We start from the raw sequence: 9,357 nt of genomic DNA, 5'->3' as shown, positions 1-9,357 counted from the left end.
TGTGCTTTTCTGGAAGTAACCAAGACATCACACAGGATCTCAGGAGACTAAGAAAATGATTAAACAGATTTAGTCACAGGTCAGTGATACGAAGCCGAACATGGACACCAGAGATGAATTCTGATCTTAAGGATCAAGATTACATGAGTCAAGTTTTCCAGTACCTCTCATGTTCCAGACACCATAGTGGGAAGAAATTATAGGGGGGGGGTTGGGGATTGAGCCACCAGAATTTTTACCTTGGTTCTGATATCAAGAAGCTCTTTGATGTTGGCAAACATTTATTTTTGGGGTCTCAGTCTTCCAAAGTAGTGAAACATATTCTTGCTTTACTTTTTGTGAAGCTCAAGCAACAATATGAGTAAAAATATTGAACCCCTGTGATATATTGTATAACATACAAAGATATGGTCCTGATTCTAAATAAGTGTATCAATTTTCCATATTTATAAATCAATTGTAGGCACCTATAGATGAAGGCAGAGAAATAGATGAGAATTTTCTTCTCCAATATTGCTGCAGGGAAATTGTTGAAGCATGTGAAGTTTTAGCATTCAGATTCTAGAATTGGTATTCAGGTTGCTATTATTCAAATTACAAGGGATTTATTTTCCTTCAGTTTCTTAGTCACACTTAGGCCATGTAAGTCAGATCTGCTTCTCTTGGGATGAAACTATGGTATAAATCTCTCTATTTGCATAAGGGATATTTTTCCTAAAAATACCTTCCCACGCACTGATACCCACAGGACAAAGCACCCAAAAAGAGGATTATTATTCATATTCCACACATAAAGAAAAATCAAACTCAACTTATTTAAGTCAATTAAAATTAAATATCTTAGTACCTTCTGGGATAGAAAGGGACATAAGAATGCCTATGACCATGGTCTAGTTGGAAAGACAAGTAGCCACATGTCCTATGTAGTAACTACTAAGTTTCTATTGTGTAAATCAGAAAGGTAACATCCTTATCCCAAAGCTGCACAGAGATGATGAGTCAGGGCAAGGATCTGTATCTCCAAGCTGCCAAGCTAGTACTCTATGTACTACTCCACACCGAGCTAATGTTCTGTATATCTTTAACAGATGGCTTTGGAGCTTTTTTTTTTTTTTTTCACATTGAAGATCTCTGTTACAGTTCATAAAATTGGATAATCCTAAAGCTAAGTATTTATTGATAGTACTAGAAATGTGCAAAATTCAAACATTTTATTTTTCTGTTTACATCAATAATAACCAGTCTGCCAACCACAAACAAGGCTATACCTAAGGCCTTAAAGGATGAGTAGGATTTTCCATAGGAAAATAAATTTGAGGAATAGCATATTGAAGAAACACCGAGGGCATCTGGGGGTCAGATTTGCACTACTATTAATGAGGATGTGAGGGCTTTACTGGTTGCTCATTCCTCAATATGTGCACGTGTTTACATATGGAGATATGTAAGAGATATGGCTTCATGAAATTTGTATAAACTATCACCAAATTTCCTAACACCTATTATTTAACTTCCAAAGATATTAATCAGGCATGCTAGCAACATTCTTACAAAGCCTTTATTTGTTTCATGAGAATTTAGGTGTAATTATTTTGAGGGGCTTACCCTAGAGTCAATTGTTTACATTATCTAACTATTGTATTTATTTTTCATTCACTCCAAAACACTGTCCTTATTTTTTCCATGTAAATTCAGAGTTCAGTTTGGATCATTTTCATTTTCCTATTAAAAGTTCAATCTTGAGGACAAGAAACTTCTTACATAGTACCAAAGATATCATAACCCCATTCCAGAAATTACCCCCCCAGTCTGACTGTATGTCAACAGAATTAGACAGATTTCCACTGGTTCTGACCTATAACTTCCTGGTCTCAGGAGGTGTTTCAAACTAGGTTAGGGTCATTTTGGGAAAATAAAGCTTCAGTATATATACAAATATACATGTTAAAAAGCAAAGTGTTTTTAAGCAACTAAATATAGCTAGTAATAAACTACTTTTCCAGTAATGTCTCTCTCCATTCTCTACAAAATGCATTTTTCTTCTTTTGAATTTGGTTGAATTGCATGATTATTTTGGGCTATGCAGATGCAACCTTTCCATTTTTGGCATATTTCCTCTTCTATATGTAGAAAAGCAATGAGATTTAAAATCATAACTGGGACTGAATCTCTTTACTAATAATGTGACCTTGAGAAAAGTCTTGTTTATTATAGTCATTTGTCATTGCCTCTCAGAAGGGTCAATGGAGACTGGTGGACAAAAAATTGAGAACAAATGGTTAGCTTTCACTTCCTCATTCATAAACATATACTGACAGATTATAAAAATATTTTATTCTTATGTACATACATATATGTATATATACATATTCCTATAGGCATATATATATACATATATACACATATATACATCATTCATATCTATAAATAACAATGTTTATTGCACACATTTATTGTTAAATAAGAGTACAGTGTGTTGCTTTCCTCTTTCTCAAGTCTAACTTAGACTGATTGATTAATCTGATCGATTAGTTGGACCTATTACACAATATATTTGCAGGTAATCTGTGGTTGCTATTGTTGCCATTTAAAAAAATATTTATTTATTTATTCATGAGAGACACAGGGAGAGAGGCAGAGACATAGCAGAGGGAGAAGCAGACTCCATGTAGGAAGCCCAATGTGGGACTTGGTCCCAGGACCCCGGATCACTCCCTGAGCTGAAGGCAGATGCTCAGCTGCTGAGCCACCTAGGTGCCCCTCTACTGTTGCCATTTAATATCAAATCAACATCATGACATTGTGACAGAAATCTCTGTCCTTGGTTCCGATTGCCTAAAATTACTATCAGACACAGATCATAGAATTGTATCCAGAAAGAGAACAAAAGGTTAAAATGACTAAATATTTATATATAAAGGTTTTCTGATCCAACCCACAACTCTGTAACTTTAACTCAAAAGTCAACATAATTTGATTCCACTCAAAAGTATAGCATTACTCAGATGGCTCTGATGTTGAAGAACTTAGTACTCACCACAGCAGCTCACTGCATCATTAAACTTTGCTGATTATTAGAGAACAGTTGTTTTCACTGAGCCCTGTAATCTTACTCAGAAGTCTTTGTTATGTCTTTTGGAGGCACGTTAGCTCAATTCATGCTTCACTGGGTCATCTGGGTATATTTCTGGTAAAGTTCATTATTAGGGTTATCGATTAGAACATGAGCATGGCAAATGCAAAAAAAATAAAATAAATAAGTCATAAAGTTATTACCATGAAGAACAAAAAAATGGCTACATAATTTTATCATGTATGTCTGAGAGAGAAAGAAAAAAAGAGAGAGAGAATAGGGAATTTAATAGGACCTTGTAATGACTCAACACCAATTTTCCATGTCAACTCTTCAGTCCAGCATCTATCACTCTCTCCTCTGATTTCATTCAGAACTTTTAATGTTTTCTTACTACATGCATATTACCTGTCATTCTAATAAACTACTTATAATTTCCTCTCCCTCAGGAGACTGTGAGGGCCTTCAGGACAGAGGCAGTATCTTATTTTTCCTTTGTATATGTCTCAATACATAAATGTGTGTGGCATATAGTAGTCACTAAAATTGGTTGAATGGATGAATTCAAGATCAACAGAAGGAACTGTCAGTATAGGCAGGGAAAAGCTTCTTCATCATTATATATATATATATATTTCACATACTGGAAATGCTGGAGAAGATTCACATCTAAAGAGGAAGCCACAATGCTTGACCTCTCTGGCTTTTTTGATTCTGACATTCTCAAGACTAGACCATTAATATAATCATCAAATGTTTCTACCCAAATTCCTCAATAAATTTCTTGAATCTAAGCCATGCCACTATAATAGAAACTGCTACAACAAAAGAAATATTATAAAAATTTCACTTTAAGAAACATTTAAGCAAATATTCCATTACAGAAGGACCAGAACCTACATAATATTATTTTTGTTCCATGGACTTAGCTACATTTGCCTATACAGCATGGTTCTGTTTCTTTGAGATAGTCCAAAATGTTACTCAGTTTTCTCATGAGTCTCTCCGATGCTTTCTAGATTTGCAGTATCAGTTATCCATCAGTTAAATGGATTTCTTGTTATCAACTGATATCTGGACTGACTAAATTTTTCTTTGTATATCTCTGTAAAATCTCTGTGTTGCAAGATGTCTCTGCTTGCTTTTTACTTTTAACACATTCGAAGATATATGTATTCACACACAATGTGTGTAGAGGTATACACAAACCTCAAATACTAAATAGAATGAAAAGAATAGCTTAATATATTAATCTATTTCAAATATCTTAATATTTTACTTGTGAAAAGATAAATAGAACTGATAAAAGATTACAATGAGTCACTCCAGGAAAGAGCAGCAATAACAGAAACAAAGGGCAAATTATAATAATTCCATTTTTTCAATGGAAAAGGCTACATTTAAGCAATAAATTCTATTTTAGAAATACCAGGATCCTCATATTAACATTGTTTTGTGCTTTCTCTTCCCAGAAAACACTCTGCTTACATTTATAAATTGATTACGTCAAATTGCAATATGTCCATGTAGTGTGTCACATAGACACCTATCTTTAGAGTCACATTACAGGAATGAATTTCCAATAAAATAGTCTTAAAAGATTGTGTGTATTCCAGGGGACAACAGTTTCTATGAGGCAGATGAGAAATCAAAACAAAATTATATGCATTCTTGATTTTTTATTTCATATTTCAATTTTTAAATTTCACATGAATATATGAATAATTAAATTCTACACTTACATATAGAAATTTTGTCCCTGGGCACCTGGGTGGCTCAGTTGGTTAAGCATTTGCCTTCAGTTCAGGTCATGATCTCAGGATCCTGGGATTGAGCCCCCTCACCCCCGGGTAGGGCTCCCTGCTCAGTCAGCCTTTTCCCTCTCTCTCCATCCCTATATGTCATTCCTATTCTCAACACAATGATTTGTAGAAATAGAATGCTGAGGAAAAGTTAGACTTAAAATTTATATGGAAGACAAAACATTTTGGAGCAAATATAGTATTTAGTACATATGAGGATCCAAAAATATTTTATGTAAGCCAAATTCTATTTCCTATAGACTTACATTGTCACTCCAAGGCTTCATGAGTCTCACAGAAGCGCATTCTTCAAAGATGGTGCCAATTAGCCTTCAACTACAGTGAGTGGGTGAGAGAGGGCAAGATGAGCTTAAAGCTGGTAGATGCAAGTCTTTATCATGAATACAAGAAGCCCACGGATAAGCCTTCTGTAGTCCTCTAGGAGTTGACAAAGTTTGCGTATTGGGAGAGGTGTTGGTACAGGGCCCCCAGTTCATGAACAATGGTAGTGGGGGTTGGAGTGAACTATTACTCACCCTGAAGTAAGTAGAACAGCTGTTACTATGCTGGAGGATTCAGTCAAAGCAACAGATAAGATCCTGAGAAAACGGGAACAATATTTTGTTAAAGGTCTGGGTACCTCTGGAACCTTCATAATAGGTTGTGTGACCACATGCAAGTCACTTCCTCTCTTTGGGCATCTGGGTGGCTCAGTTGGTTAAACGTCTGACTCTTGATTTCAGCTCAGGTCATGATCTCAGGGTTGTAGGATTGAGCCCTATATTGAGCACCACGCTGAGTGGGGAGTCTGCTTCTCTCCTTCTCCCTCTCCCTCTGTCCTCCCCCACCCCCATGTGTTTTTTATCTGTCTCTCTCTCATATAAATAAATCTTTAAAAATGAAAATTAAAAAAAAAACAATTTGCTTAGATGGTGTGCAGGTCATCCTACAATTCTAACAATATGTGATTTAGGAACCATGCACTACAGACACTGTGATGACAGGAAGTTTGTCTCTATATGTAGTCCACTTCATGTAATCACTTCTGGCAATGAATTGCTAAGAACGAGTCTAAACAAACAGCTTTATGCATACTAATTACTTATGATAGAAATGTAAGCTTCTTCTTTGAAAATATAACAAGATAAATTTCTTTAAAACTAAAACATAAGGTAGGGGTGCCGAAGGGAAGTATCTGGACAATATTGGCTCAAAACCACTTATCTGAGAAACAATATTCAAGTAAGAGATAGGAAAACTATCATTTCTTATAGTTGTCAATAGCCATTCTCCCAGAAAAAAGACCTTCACCTTCAGGATGCTCACCTGTTGGGGAGTTTCTCCTAAGATCTAACACTTTGAGGTATTTGAGCAGCAAAGTTCCATTGTTAGGATTTCGTCAAATGCTTGATGCATCGACAGGAGTTCCAGCCAGGTATGGATTCTAACTCTGCTATGACCCAACTCAGTGGCTTGGTCAGAGGCATTGTACTGAGCCTTCCTCAACTTATCTGCATAATTGTTAACTGCATCGCTGTATTTCCTGCAGACATTTGGTGAGAAACAGAAATAATGTATGTGAAGCCCCAGGCACAACCTTGGCACTTAGTGATGGGAGCTATTATTTTTATTTGCTACCAGCAAAAAACTTCAGAGTCAGGAATGAATGCCTCAAATGATTTTTATCTGTTGTTGTTATTTTTAAAGTAACACGGTAAAAAGAAATAGCCATGGATGATAGATTCCATTGATAAAGTCTCTATTGATAAAGGAGTATTTTTTGACATAAAAGGTGATTTGATTATTGCTTTGCACTTTGATCAAAAGTAATCTAGCTTAACTTTAAACAATTCCATTTTATACTTGTGTAATAGTTCACAGATTCCAAGCATGCAAAACCAATCAAATAAAGCAAATATTGATATCTCTAGGTTACAGACAGTAAATGAAGGCTCAGAGAAGGTGATTTGCTCATGGTCACACAGGTAACAGAAGGCCAGGATAGGGCTAAAACATAGATCTCTGGACTCTAACATAGCACTTACTTGAAGCATGATGCCTAATTTTTTTGCCTCATATCCATATTTCTTGTCCTTGTCTGTGTGTAAAAAACAAAGATTAAGTGTCATAACCATATTTCCCAACATGGAAAAAGAAGGCCTTTAACTCAACAGTTTAATTCAGATCAATAAATCACAACACACACATGCACACACACACACACACATTCTACCTTAATATAGTGAGATAATAAAAGAAATTAGTTATTTTAATTTAGTTTCACTTGATGATTTTTGTTAAAAGATAAAGGTGATTTCTTATGTGATATCTTACTCCAGTGATGAATGACAGGGAGTTTATTAGTGACATTTTATAAGACATATACTCATTTGCATTAGAAGCTGCTGCAGCCCAAGCAAAATTGGAATCTGAATACATCTTCCATAAAAAGAAAGGTCACAATTGGCTTTTCACCAGGCGGATTTAAATTTTTTAATACCACAGTACAGCTAAAGCGATAGTGGAATGTTACAGGTGTGAGAAAAAAAAATAATTCACTTAACCATGCAGCATTTAGAAAGAAAAGAGGAAATAGCTACGTGGAAAATTCAGAGGGGGCTTATTACTCCTCCTCACCAAGTAAAATAAGGTTATTATTTATGCTGAGTTATATAGTTCTCAAAACCTAGCACACAGAAACATTGCCAATAGCCAAACTAGAAAGTAGGGCTGAGGGTAACTGGATACTGTGGTACAAATCATTTGGGAGCACAGAGGAGTTCTCTGTCTTTTTCTGTTTTTTAAGTTATTGGTTAGGGTTCAAGACTTTATGATAAATTAGCTTTTATTTCTTTGATGTTCCTTCTACATAAGTTAGAGAGTAAAACTTAGTTGTTTTCTTGAGAGAATAGTCCTGGAAATATTTTTTTTAGTTGCTGTTCATTTGTTTTGTATCTGTGTTATATCCTGTATTGCAAACACATGGTCAAAAACATTATGCAGAGATTGATAGCAAAGATGTTTATATGCTAACAAGACAAAATCAGCAGGTGCATGAGCTTTTCTGTTGAGTCACTAAGCAGATCTAAGCATCCAGACTTGGACTCTATTCATAGACCATTCTGTAATGACTATTCTGCTACCAAAATGAGGAAGGCAAAACCATAGAAATGAATCCAACCCACAGGAATTTGCCTAAAAATGACTGATGATGGGTTAGAGACTGTCGACTATCTTAGAAGTTCAAAGCCGTCATCCTCTAAGTTTGAGACTTGTAATTAATGTCTTCAAAGAGATTATTTTGCTCCTTATCCAGAGAAAACACACAGAAAGTAAAGAAAATGTGAATTCATAAATACAAACATACACACACAATCATAAATACATCCCGTGAGACAAGAAGAGTAAATTTTTAGTAACTATGATTTATAGCTATATTTTGTCTATGAGCTTATGGTAACAGATGGTGAGAGGAAATAGAAAATCAGCGTGCACATTCATGTTTTTAAAAAGAGAAATGACATTAAATCAAGAAATTCAGAATGAGTGACCCATTTAAAATGCACTCATCTAAGTTTCTATGGAGGCATGTTAATTATCATAATATATCTTTCCTAAGGGAAAAAAAAAAGGCATGACTTAAGTGAGATCCTCATGGTGAGATTATATTTAACTGCAAGATATATGAACTCCATGAGCCAACCTGAAAAATCTTCCTGTATCTCCCCAGGTTTTCCTGACTGCTGCTAGTCCTCTTTATGAGCATGGACTCTTGATAAAGTGCTCATACATTAGTAGCTTGTCTATAACCTGGTAATTACTGGCCTTCCCTTATTGGCCAGAATGATTTACTACTTCACAATGGTCAGATCCAAACTCCTTGACAAGAATCAGTCCCTGTGACAATACTACATAGTCTTTAGAATTGCAAGTAAATTGTATGCATTGCAAATCCTATCCAAAATTTACTAAATATTAACTATTTTTATTTATGTGTTAATAAACTAATAGTTGTTCTTAATATCTACTGGTGTCAAGCAAAAAACAAGTCCAAAAAATATATGAAACTCGAGTTATTTCTTCTCTCCCATGACACTTGTGATTTCTTATAAGCCATATATATGATTTGAGAATCCAAATAACATAATTTATAAAAGGAGAAAATGTTAAATATACATTTAACAATTACAGACAAGGGCTATTTGATATTTGACTATCTGTAAAATTAGATAGCACCATAAGGTCAGTTGGTTGAAAGGAAATCAGGTTGAGAAAGAGCTTTTCACTGAGAGGAAATGGGCATGCTGTGGAGTGACCACAATGAGGAAGGATCCCAGGACCACAGCCTAACATGTCAAAGGATCAAGAAGGAAACATTCAATATATCCATCAGAGGGATCCATCTCTTTTTTGCTCTCAATTATGAAAATGTATAAATAAGATTTTTTCCTCCATTTTTCCAGATCCAAGAGGAACCAAGAC

The 9,357-nt window shown here is 35.1% G+C and overlaps 1 long non-coding RNA gene across 1 annotated transcript; it reads right to left on the bottom strand.

The window, feature by feature from the left end:
* Positions 1 to 5,441: 5,441 nt before the first annotated feature.
* On the bottom strand, positions 5,442 to 6,986 carry LOC119877127. Its single transcript, XR_005371821.1, has 3 exons — positions 6,921 to 6,986; positions 6,202 to 6,418; positions 5,442 to 5,474 (listed from the first exon to the last, which is right to left on the bottom strand). It is a non-coding gene; the product is annotated as an uncharacterized LOC119877127 (long non-coding RNA).
* Between the last annotated feature and the right edge of the window lie 2,371 nt (positions 6,987 to 9,357).

The sequence above is a fragment of the Canis lupus genome, chromosome 17 (assembly GCF_011100685.1).
Source record: "Canis lupus familiaris isolate Mischka breed German Shepherd chromosome 17, alternate assembly UU_Cfam_GSD_1.0, whole genome shotgun sequence".
In the NCBI taxonomy this organism is placed as follows: Eukaryota; Metazoa; Chordata; class Mammalia; order Carnivora; family Canidae; genus Canis; species Canis lupus.
The sequence above is the reverse complement of the archived record's forward strand: the minus strand, read 5'-3'. Positions and strand labels throughout refer to the sequence as shown.